The sequence below is a fragment of the Eschrichtius robustus genome, chromosome 3 (assembly GCF_028021215.1).
Source record: "Eschrichtius robustus isolate mEscRob2 chromosome 3, mEscRob2.pri, whole genome shotgun sequence".
Classification (NCBI taxonomy): Eukaryota; Metazoa; Chordata; class Mammalia; order Artiodactyla; family Eschrichtiidae; genus Eschrichtius; species Eschrichtius robustus.
In genome coordinates, this window is record NC_090826.1 from 134,094,095 (window position 1) to 134,106,863 (window position 12,769).

The 12,769-nt window shown below is 42.0% G+C and overlaps 1 protein-coding gene and 1 pseudogene across 2 annotated transcripts in view; both read right to left on the bottom strand.

The window, feature by feature from the left end:
• The window catches only part of ASTN1 (astrotactin 1), a 327,436-nt gene that overhangs the window by 221,200 nt on the left and 93,467 nt on the right, over positions 1-12,769 (bottom strand). The window lies entirely within an intron of this gene.
• The window catches only part of LOC137761730 (casein kinase I pseudogene), a 36,824-nt pseudogene continuing 36,320 nt past the window's right edge, over positions 12,266-12,769 (bottom strand).

A 12,769-nucleotide genomic window follows, 5' to 3' on the forward strand; every position in this document is an offset into this window, starting at 1 on the left:
TGGTTTTCTCTTTATCTTTTTCTTCAATAGCAAGGGCAAAGTTTCTATCAGGTTCTTAACAAAGACTGCAAATACAAATACCTTGTAGGTACCCTTTACTCTCTCACTGGCTTCTAGGTGGGCTGGTGTCTTTCACAGGAAATGACTGACCTACTGGAATTCCCTCATTAAATGATGAAGTAACAGAGTTGGATCACCTGCCCAAGTTCATGGCAATGTCAAAATCAGCAACCAGGTTGTTTCACTCTCCATGTGGTTCTTATTCAAGGTCCTCACGATGCTCCTCAGGGGTGGGGTGGGGGGATTCTCCACAGCTGATTTTGTGTTCCTCAGAAATGGAATATTTTTTCACTCAATAATTATGATCTGACAAAAGACTTTTCTGTTATTATTGAGGTTGTCAGATGTCCTGGTCTTGCATAATAGCAGAGAAACCCTCCCCTTCCTCCACACACATCTTCTCCTAGTGTTTTTGTTTCCTCCTTCTTGTCTCTCTAGTGGTATCTTCTCTGTAGTATCATGGATCATTCAACCAACCCCTTTCTCCATGTTTAGCTTTCTTTCCATGTCAATTAGTTTTAAACATAAATATAAATTTCAAGAAGGGAAAAAGCCTTAACCTTAAATACATATATGGTGGAAAAAGAAGTATTGCAAAAATGTTCCTCTTAGCATTTAACTTGCAGACACTGGAATCCATCTAGATGCTCAGCACTAGAAAAGGGATGGATAAATGATGGTATGGACATATGATGAAATACTATGTAATACTAAATACAATTAACCATCATATGTTTCAAAGAACATTTAATGATGTGGCAAATCACTTACAATATAAGGTCAAATAATGTTTTTAAACTCTTTTTAAATTGTGTAAAATATGAGCTCAGTTTTCCAAAAAGAATTTTATATGAATAGAAAGTTGGCAGAACATGTTAACTATTGTTTACAGTTTGTCTCTGGAGAGTGGGGGTATGGGAGATTGTAAATTTCTTCTTTATATGTTCTGTGTGTTTCTTCTCATTTTTAGTATGACCGATAGTTTTTAATGAAAATAAAATAATAGCTTTTATTTTGACACCAGAGATTGTTAGGTATCTTCTATGGCAACTAATGTGAATACTCTGGGTGTTTGGTTTGTAAAACTGCCAAAGCTATTTGCATGGGCACAGAGTATTATAGCCGGAGAGAACTAGAAAATAGCATCTATTCTCAAAATGTTTTCAACAGCAAAACTCTTTCTTCAAAAGAAACCTTTAAGGAGATGCTTACTATGTCAACAGAGATAAAAGAAGAATGGTTCTCATCCCAGCAGGGATAATGGGCTCAGAGTCCCATCATTCCCATCTTCCCACCCTCCTGATGGCAGCTGAAGCCTGTTAGTGAAATCCCTAGGACTCTGGGAGACACCATTTGTAAAGATCCTGATTTGGTACAACCTCTCTGTGCTGCAAGTGAAGAATCAGGCACCAAGAGGGGCAGTGACTTGCATGAAGTCATCAGGGTTCCTGACCAGGACAAAACAGAAAACACCAATTTTCAGACTCCTAAGCTGGTTGCATGACAGACTTGCCCAGAAGAGAAAAGCATCTTTCAGTGATGTTCTTGAGATACAAGACTAAAGAAACAGGACCTGGGATGCTGACCATGAGGAGTCAGCCATCCTCAGCAGTGCACTCAGCAAGCCATATGTGGAATTCTGCCCATTCAGCAGGAGACTGAATGTTATTTATTATTTGGAGGTGAGCATGGCCTCTTTTTCAACCTTCAGACCCTGTGAATCTCCTCTGATCCCCACCTCCATCCTCAGGCTGCCTAGGCTTACAAGAAATACTGCTAAATCCTTTCCCCTCATTGCAATGAATCAATGTCTCTGTGGTCTGCAGTCCTCAACCGTGTTTCAAACAGAGCCAGCTTTTGGATGGAAGCATAAAACCCCATATCTTGCTGAAGCTGTTCAGAGAGCCCAAGGTGCTGGTGGGAGCAGGGGAGTGTTAATCCCCACTTTCGAGGCCAGCTCCTACTCTGGTAATTACATTTTGCTTCAAAAAAGTGTCCCTGCCGCTGCTGGTAGATACAGTCTTCATTTTCACCTCTCCAAGTGAAGTTGGGAGTTAAGGTCTCTCTGAGGGTGGCTTGCTGACCCTGGAGGTGGCTTTGTTCAGGGCACGGCTGCATTTCAGCACTGGCCGAGCCGGGCTCTCAGTCCTGGGGTTTGCTGAGCTGTTTGCAAAGAGCTTTGATTAAAGAAGTTATACACCTGTAGGGTATTATTCTCACCTCATCTTTTTCAATCTTCAACTCCAGTCATAGTGATGAGGAACCAACCTCGTGTGCATCAGAGTTTCAGTTTAGTACAAGCCTAAAGGCTTGGGTTTTGAAAATACATCTGAACCCCTCAGATGTGACAGAATTGAACTGGAAATCTGCTTAAGCACCTAAAGAGAATGGAAGGCTTCCTACTGCTACCCATGGAGAAGCCGGCCTGCCTCTGCTTCTGCCACCACCGAGAAGCCAAGACAAAGTTCCATTGCCAGAGTTGAATAATATTCACTCCTAAGTGTCCAGCCAAGCTTTTTGGTGCTCCCCATCTCATAAGGGGCAAAACAGAGGCAGTTTTCTTGAGCTTGGGAATCAGGCCGATAAGCCAAAGACATAGAGAAGTTGGAACAGCTGTGACATTCGCCACATGCCTGATTAGACACTTCACTGAATGTAGCTAGTGTCACCATCAGTAAAATCAAAAAGGCAGGCAGGACATTCACAAGGGAAAAATACATGTGTTTTGGAGTTAACAACAAACCAAGAGGTGCTACTTTAATTTTTCTGAAAAATCCTATACTCTGTTGATATTACCTATTTTAAAAATTATTTTAAACATTTCTCGTTTAAAATGCAGCATGCTCATTCTAAGACGTCAAACAACTGAGAAGCTTTTGAAGTGAAACTTCTGCCCGTCTGCCTTGCAATCCCACTCCCAGAAGTGACCAATATTAAAGTTCAAAATATATCTTTGCACACCATTCTCCAAGCTCATGTAACTATATACAAGCACATGTGGAGTATTTCTTCCCTCCCGCCTTCTTCCTTCTCTTCCTCCTTCCTTCCTTCCTCAACAAAACAGGGTAATCAAAACATCAAAATTCTTCCATTAAGGTTTAGAAACCAGCAATACTTGTTGGATATGAACTGCTTTGTCTGGCCCAGAGTCAGAAATGGCCAAATTACTGCATGTTGTCTCTTCTCTCTCCCCCTACCACACACCCCTCCCGTCTATGGGAGGGACAATGGGCAGTAAGCCAGCAAGAGAGGATGGTGATTTTTCTTGGTTTACATAACCAGCACAGCCAGTCCTTCTCAAAAGCAGAGGAGGTGACCCAGGAGCCCCTGCCTAATCTCATCAAGGCGGAGGCATGGAGCTCCCAGATCTCTGTACTTTGTTTGATGTCAAGAGTCTTCCTGCTCAGAAACAGAGACACAGATGTAGAGAACAAACGTATGGACACCAAGGGGGGAAAGCCGCGTTGTGGGGGGGGGGCAGTGTATGTGATGAATTGGGCGATTGGGATTGACATGTATACACTGATGTGTATAAAACTGATGACTAGTAAGAACCTGCTGTATAAAAAAATAAAATAAAATAAAATTCAAAAAAAAAAGAGTCTTCCTGCTCAGTGGGGAAGCTCACACCACCCGGGGGTCCTTGATGGCTCCATGAGAGTTTCTGGATTGTTTCTGAATGGGACCAGATTTGACCCTTCCAATAACAAAAGCTCCTATGGAGGGCAGTTAAAGCCATTTGTATCATTTAGTTAATGTATTAATTAATCTTTGTTCCATAGCTATGTCTGGAAGGAGAGAGACAGGTTCAGAGAAAGAGGCACCGGAGGGACTCTATATGCTGAAAATGTTTGAGGCAAATAAGATCAATGAATACAAGTACTCCTCAATTTCCAGAGTCCAGTTCACAGAACGGTAGAAGCCTTACCTGATACCCCACAGGATACATATACTTACCCACACCACCCTCTCTCACACACACTCATAACTCACACAGAGACACACGCAGAAAGAGCTGTATCTTTATTCTCACTCGCCCTCCCTGCACCACCCAGCCCAAGCCCGGCTCTCCACCTGCATATCACACTCTCCCCAGTACTGGCTGAGGTTCTTCCACAACCCTACAAACTCCATCAAAACTGACCCTTAGGGCTTCCCTGGTGGCACAGTGGTTAAGAATCAGCCTGCCAATGCAGGGGACACGGGTTCGAGCCCTGGTCCAGGAAGACCTCACATGCCGCGGAGCAACTAAGCCCGTGCGCCACAACTACTGAGCCTGCGCTCTAGAGCCCACGAGCCACAACTACTGAGCCCACATGCCACAACTACTGAAGCCTGCGTGCCCTAGAGCCCATGCTCCGCAACAAGAGAAGCCACCACAACGAAAAGCCTGCGCACTACAACGAAGAGTAGCCCCCGCTCACCTCAACTAGAGAAAGCCCGCGCACAGCAACGAAGACCCAATGCAGCCAAAAATAAATAAGTAAAATAAATAAATAAATTTAAAAAAAAAACAAAAAAAAACTGACCCTTAGCAAAGAGCTTGCAATCAGACACTGAAATAGAAATAGAAGTCACTGAAAACAGTCACCTTTCCCAGGGTGTTATCAGTCAGTGGCTGAGTGAAGCTCTTATTTTGTTTAATAAAAATAGGGGATCCTCTTCACTTCTGACACCAAAAGCACTAGTGGCCCACGTATTAGTTTAGCCCTGCTCACATGAGCATAAATGTACACACTTGCGAAACACACCACACACACACAAACACTCCTCAATCACCACCAACATCATCACAATACAAACAACACAACTCAATACAATATAATACAACACATGGTGTTGGTATTCTTATAATTCTTTTTAGACTGTGAGCTTCCTAAAGGACAAAGATCCATGAGTCCCTTGGTAGAATGTCTAATAGATAAACCAGCAGGGTGGCTTGACAGATAATTAGCATCATGATGAAATCTTAAAACTAGAAGAGATTACAAAAGTCATCTAGATCCTATATCCATTTAAATGGTCATCCAGCTTGTGCCAACAAAGCTCAACCAACCCTCCACCTTTGAATAAAGACCACCCATCCACGGGGAGCTCAGTTGAAATGTTCTCTACTTTGAGTCAAAACATCTCCTTCTCTGAAGCCTCAACCCATCAATCCCTTGTATTCATTAGTCTTTTCCCACATCTACATGAAAGACCTTCAGATATTTGAAGTCTGCTCCCATGGTTCCCAGATCTTTTTCTGATGAAGCATAATAGTTCATTCAATTGTTCCTTATCCTTTCAACATGTCTTGGGATGCCTTTACCATCCTTTTTACATGCCTTTGTTTTCAAGAGTGGGTGGAGAGAGGGGCTAAATTCAAATGTTAATAAGGAGAATGTAGGTAAAATACATGCATGAGTCTGGCCCTGCTTGTGGTAATGAAGGAGTGATAGGGCTGGTGGTAAAGGAAGAGGCCCATCTTACCAAAATGCCCTCAAATGAGAACACAGACTTCGTGAAAGCCAAATATAATATGTATTTGGGCTAGATTCACCCACTGAACTAGATATTTCCTGAATCACAACGACCAGAACTGACGTTAAAAGTCTGGGTGTCATTTGACCAGCTCAAAAAAAAAATGATGTTAATCTCCCATTGGAGTAACTATACTTCTGTTAATGCTGCAAACATTACATTAACCTTTTAGGATGTGACATTCTGCTGACTCACAACAGGCTCCCCGTGAACTAAAGCCTGGAATTATTTTATAGGGCTGTTATTAGTTGTTTTTCTTGAATGCAGTTTTAAGACTCTATGTTTATTCCTACTAAATTTTACCTTTTCAGATTCAGCCCATCTTTCCAATCTGTCAAGATTCTTCTGAGTATAGACTTTGCCATTTTTGCCGTCCAATGCAAATATTCCCCTTGCTAGTTTCATGTAACTTATAATTATGATAAGCATTTTTATTGATATAATTCACATGCCATAAAATCCACCCTTTTATATTGTACAATCAGTGATTTTTAATATTTGCAAAGTTATACAACCATCACTACTACCTAATTCCAGAAAATTTTCATCAGGCTAAAAAGAAACCCTATTCCCATTAGCAGTCCCCATCCCTCCTCCCTCCATCCTCTGGCAACCACGAATTTCTGTCTCTATGGAGTTGCCTGTTATGGACATCTCATATAAATGGATTCATATAATATATGGTCTTTTGTGTCTGGTTTCCTTCACTTAGAATAATGTTTTTTAAGATGCATCCATGTTGTAGCATTTATCAGTACTTTATTTCTATGGCCAAATACTAGTATATTGTATGGATACAGAACATTTTGTTTATTCATTCTTCAGTTAACATACACTTGGATTGTTTCCATTTTTGAATGCTATAAATAATGCTGCTATGAACGTTCATGTGTAAGTTTTTTTGTGGACAGATGTTTTCAATTCTCTTGAGTATATACCTAAAAGTGGAATGGCTGGGTCATATGGTAACTCTATGTTTAGCTTTTTTGAAGAAATGCCAAATCATTTTCCACATCAGCTGAACAATTTTACATTCCCACCAGCAGTGTATGAGGGTTCTGATTTCTCCACATCCTTGTCAACATTTATTATTGTTTGTTTTTGATTATAGCTATCCTAGTGGCTATGAAGTGGTATTTCACTGTGGTTTTTATTTGTAGCTCCCTAAAGACTAATGCTGTTGAGCATCTTTTCATGGGCTTTTTGACCATTTGGATATCTCTGGAGAATGTCTATTCAAATCTTAGCCCAATTTTTAGTTGGATCATTAGTCTTTTTATTGTTGAGTTGCAGGAGATCTTTATATATTTTAGATACATGATTTTTTAAAGTATTTTGGATACTTTATCAGATAACGATTTGCAAATATTTACTCTTACTCTGTGGGTTGTATTTTCAATTTCCTGATGTCGTTCTTTGAAACACAAAAGTTTCAAATTTTGATGAAGTCCAATTTATCTAATTTTTTCCTTTGTTGCTTGTGCTTTCAGTGCCACAGTTAAGATGCATTGCCTAATCTAAGATCACAAAGACTTACACCTATGTTTTCTTCTAAGGGTTTTATAGTCTTAGCACTTACATTTATATATTAAATCCACTTTGAGTTATTTTTTGCATATGGTGTGAGGTAAGCGTTCAACATCATTCTTTTGCATGGATACACAGTTTTGCAGTTGTACCAGCACCATTTTCCCCATTGAATTGTCTTGGCACCCTTGTCAAAAATCAATTGCCTATAAATATAAGGGTTTATTTCTGTACTCTTAATTCCATTCCATTTTTATATGTCCAGCCTTATGCCACAGTAGTGCACTGTCTTTATTACTGTGGCTTCATAGGACAAACATGTTTTTGAATGTTACAGAAATCACTTATAGAAATGCTGAACAAGACAGGACTGAGGAAAGAACCCTGCGGCACTAGAATATAAGTTCCATGATGACAGGAGCTTTGTCTCCTTTGGTCACTAGTACATTCTCAGTACCTAGAAAAGGGTCTGACACATGGTAAAGCTCTGACTAAGTATCTGTTGCCACTGAATGAATGACTGAATAAAAAATATGATTAGAATCCACTATCAAATTACAGCCACATATGAATCTACTTACTTGGACCAGCATTCTTCCTTCTCCTTCCATCAGGTCTGGAAAGCTCATGTGGAAGACCTTGCCAAATATTTTGCTGAAGTCTAAAGGGCACTTATTTTAACACTCAGTGTCAGAATACCGTATATGACATCAACTTAGAGTTACCAGAAGAACCGTGCCTTAGACCATTCCTGGCACAGGCAGGACACCACCTGATGACTTAAGAAGGAAATCCTCTCTTACCTATTCCTTTAAAACAGTTATTACCAACTTAGAAGAATTGCAAAATCCTATGGCAACCACATTCATATCATTTAATAACCCCTGTCTGGTAAGTTAATACTCTGAGATGTCCCATTTGCCCTTTTCGGAAGAGCAAGCCCAGGAAGCAACAATGAAAAACAAGCAAAAGAAGACCCTGCACACACCCGCAACACTGGCTCTGCCAGAGCTCTCCCTGCTTCTGAATGGGACCTAGATGATTGAAAGATGACAGCGTGGGGAAATTTCATCAAAAAATGAAGAAACATCAACAAAGAAAAGGAGAGATTTCAACTTTTCCCATAGATTAACGACTAACAGTTTTATTTTTTAAAGTTCAATTTTTTTCTTAATTGTATGTGAAAGCTGACTTTTCAGCTGTGTGTTTGTATATAGGACTGTTAGGTCTCTGAATTTCATTGAAGGTTTATATTCTGGGGTTTATGTTTTGGGTACAGATCTGCATACAAATACTGATACTGACATCAGCTCTCAAGAGAGCCTGCCTTGTAGAAATATCCTTGCCTGAAATCTCACAAACTTTCAGGCTCCAGCCTTAGGTACTAATGCTGCCTCCTTGCTAAAAAAAAAAATCTCAATTTTCAGTTGAGATCACTACACAAATTACCTCACTTAATCTTCTCAATTGAAATAGATATTGTTCTCTGCTATACAGATGAGAACAGCAAGGCTGAGAGAAGTTAAGAAAATTATCAATTCATAATCAGAGGAGCCAAGACTCAAACCCAGGTCAGTCTGACACCAAACCGCATGTTCTTAGCCACTGTATATCCTGCCTCTCAAATGAATATAATGCACTATAAATGCACACCGGTGGTTTTAAATGAAGAGAGGCTGCCTGAGCACATGATTTTCTTCTGAGTAAAATCCAACTGCCCTTCTTCCTCTAGATCCTTGCCCTGGACTTTGCCAATTCAAATGCCCATAATCTCAAGCCCACTGCCTTCTCTTTTTATCCTTCTCACATTCTCAATATGTATTTCCATTCTCAATGTTTGCTTTTGGGGGGGCACAATTCACATGAAATCTACCTTCTTAACAAATTTTTAAGTGTACAGTACAGTACTGTTAACTATACACACACTGTTGCACAACAGAGCTCTAAAATTTTTTCATCCTGTATTACTGAAACTCTGTACCCATGGAAAAGCAACTTCCCATTTCTTCCTCCCTCTGGCCCCTGGCATCCACCATTCTACTTTCTGTTTCTCTGAGTTTTACTACTTTGGATACCTCATGTAAGTGGAACTATGCACTATTTGTCCTTCAGTGATGGATTATTTTCATTTATTCATCAATGGACATTTAGATTGTCCCATATCTTGGCTATTGTTAATAATGCTGCAATGAACATGGAAATGCAAATATCTCTTCAAGATCCTGTTTTCAATTATTTTAGATAAATACCCAGAAGTGGGATTGCTGGATTATTTTATATAGTAGTTCTACTTTTAATTTTTTGAGGAAACTTCATAATGTTTTCCACAGTGGCTGTACCATTTTACATTCCCACAGTGTACAGAAGTTTGAATTTCTCCACAGCATTACCAATGCTCACTATTTTCTGGTTTTTTTTTTTTTTTATGATAGCTATCTTAACAGATGTGAAGTGATAGCTCATGATCTGCACTTCTCTGATGATTATGTTGAGCATCTTTCATAAACTTGTTGACCATTTGTGTGTCTTGGAGAAATGTCTATTCAAGTTCTTAGCACATTTTTAAATGAAGTTATTTGGTTTCATCACTGGAGTTCCTTAATATATTGGCTATTAACCTCTTATAATAATATGGTTTGCAAATATTTTTTCCCATTCCATAGGTTGCCTTTTCACTCTGTTGATTGTTTTCTTTGCTGTACAGAAGCTTTTCAGTTTGAGGGACTTCCCTGGTGGTCCAGTGGTTAAGAATCCGCCTTCCAAGGCAGGGGACGCGGGTTTGATCCCTGGTCGGGGAACTAAGATCCCACATGCTGCAGGGCAAATAAGTCTGTGTGCCGCAACTACTGAGCCCACACACCTCAACTAGAGAGAAGCCCATGCGCCACAACTAGAGAGACGCCTGCGTACTGTAACAAAGAGCCCATGCACCACAACGAAAGATCCCGTGTGCTGCAACTAAGACCTGACACAGCCAAAAATAAATAATTTTTTTTTTTTTAAAAAGACCTCTTCAGTTTGATGTAGTCCCACTTGTCCATTTTTGCTTTTGTTGCCTGTGTTTTTGATGTCATATCCAAGAAATGACTGCCAACACCAATCTTATGAAGATTTTCCCTCTGTTTTCTTCAGGAAGTTTTATAGTTTCAGGTCTTATGCTTAAGTATTTAATCCATTCTGAGTTGATTTTTAACATAAGGATCCAACTTCATTCTTCTGTACATGGATATCCAGGTTTCCCAACACCATTTATTAAAGAAATTATTCTTTCCCTATTGTGTAGTCTTGGCAATCTTGTTAAAGATAATTTGACAGTGTGTGCCTGGATCTAGTTCTAGACTCTCTATTCTGTTCCATTGGTCTATATGTCTGCCATTGTGCCAATATCATACTGTTTTGATTAGCACAGCTTCGTATTATGTTTTGAAGTCTAAATGGAAACACATCCCTGTGCATGGATTGAAAGACTTAATATTGTTAAAATGTCCATACTATCTAAAGTGATCTACAGATTCAATCCAATGCCTATTAAAAATTCCAATGGCATATTTTGCAGAAATAGGAAAAAAATCCTAAAATTCATATGGACTCACAAGGATTCTGACAGCCAAAATGATCTTGTGAAATAAGAACAAAGCTCAATGAGTGTTTTTGCTCTTGCTGCTCCTTGCAGATCAACCCACTAACAAGACCACAGCAGTAATTTTTGCACGTCTATGACACACTCTCTTTGAACACTAGCTTTGAGAGAAAACTTGGATGTCATTCAGATGAACGAATCCCAGATACCCAAAGCCTGCTTAAGCACCTCAAGTCCAATATAGCTAACTTCTAAAAGTAAACCCAGTTTAGAACAACTCATGCAGAGATCTTAACAGTTTCCTCATTCGTCCCCAGTCTTGACAAAACTCCTATCATTTTCGCTCATCAGTATCTGTTCTCCAATCATCACCACCACTGGGAAAATGCTGTGATATTTTCAAAGAAAAGTCCCATTACTATTTTTTTTTTCCCCTACTGCCAAACACCTCCATCTTATTTCATACGGAAATGTCTCCACATAGGTTCACCCGTAACAACTGCAGCTTCCATGAACACAGTCTTTGGGGTTAGAACATGGTTTAAATCCTAATCTCATCATCTGTCAGCTGTGTGTCTCTACACAACTCATTTAATAAATCTAAGCCTCAATTTCCTCACCTAAAACTGGCTATAGTAATGATACCTCTATCAAAGATTTGTCATAAAGATGAAATAATACAGTGCCTGGCACTTAGCAAAGCCTGCATGATAATCATTATTATTATTATTAATATTATTTTGGTTTCATTTTCCTTTATTTTTTTAAAAAAGCCCCTAAATTCTGTGGCTTCCAGGAAGCATCAGAGAAACGAAGTGCCATTTCTGTACACTTTGTAAGGCAAGACCTAGATGCACAGGCCGCGGGGAACGCCCCCAGTTGCTCTGACCGCGCAGCACTCTGGCCTCCGGGAGACCACGCTGACCGCACGGACCGGGCCCACTGTGGGTCTGGGGCTGGCTTTAAGGCGCTTATCTCCCACTGCTCGGCCGGCAGCGCTGAGCCAACACAAGAAAACCAGGCGCACCTGGCACCGCCCAAGGGGCCCAGTGGCGGCCGCCCAGAGGTCTGGGCCCTGGGGCAGCGCCTGGAGTAGGTGCGCAGGAACTCCCCGCCGGCCACACCTGCCGGCCCAGGCTTTGGAGCGGCACTTCGGCTGGGGGCCGCCCTCACCCAGCCTTCCCCTTTGGCCTGGGGAGGCCCAGGGCGGGCTCACCTCTGGCAGCAACGTCCCACAGCGACCCCTGGAGAAAACGGCCTCCGGATGGAGGGAGAGAAGCTGCACTTTACCCGGAGGCTGCACTACTTACTCAACGGACACTGGCGGAGGCGCAAGGCAGAGCGGCCGCTGGAGTCTTCTTTTCTCCTTGTTTTAAACAGCTAATGCTCTTGGAAGGGCGGACTAGACACAGGTGTAAGGAATCTCGTCCAAAGTCTCATGTGAAGGAAGTGACCCCACGTGGGGAGGGCAGCTCTATTGGCCCGGCAGTCTGCGTCCGGCTGCGGCCACGTGGCCATGGACAAGCTGGCCCCGAGGGGCTGCAGCGGGAGGATTCAGGGGCCACCACTCCAGGGTCACTTGCGTGGCCCCAGCGATTTTCTCTTTCTCCTCTGAAGGAAACAGCAGCACTTGGTGTCGTCAGCTACCTCCACGTCTGCGGGGACTGTGATGGGGACACTGAAGTGACCAGCGGTGGTGTCATCGGCATTCAGCTCCCCGTGGATGGAGTTCAGTGCCTGGTTTTTGCTGTGTAGCAAGGCTTTGTCCGGAGCCTGAGGCTGCGAGGGCAGGTTGGTGTGGACCGTGCCACAGGCGTGGGCCGGGACTTCCCGGCCTGGTCGTACTGGTAACCAAACACAAAGCGGCTGCGGTCAGAGGTAGTGAAGAACTTGTGCAGGGAGTCAGAGTTCAGCTTCCCGAAGAAGTCCAGGCGCCGGCCGTAGCACAGGTACGTGGCCATGTCCGGGAACCTCTCGGGGAGGCTCTCGATGGGCGTGGCCCGCTTGGTGTCCCGGATCTTCTGGTCCGGGAACCTCTCGGGGAGGCTCTCGATGGGCGTGGCCCGCTTGGTGTCCCGG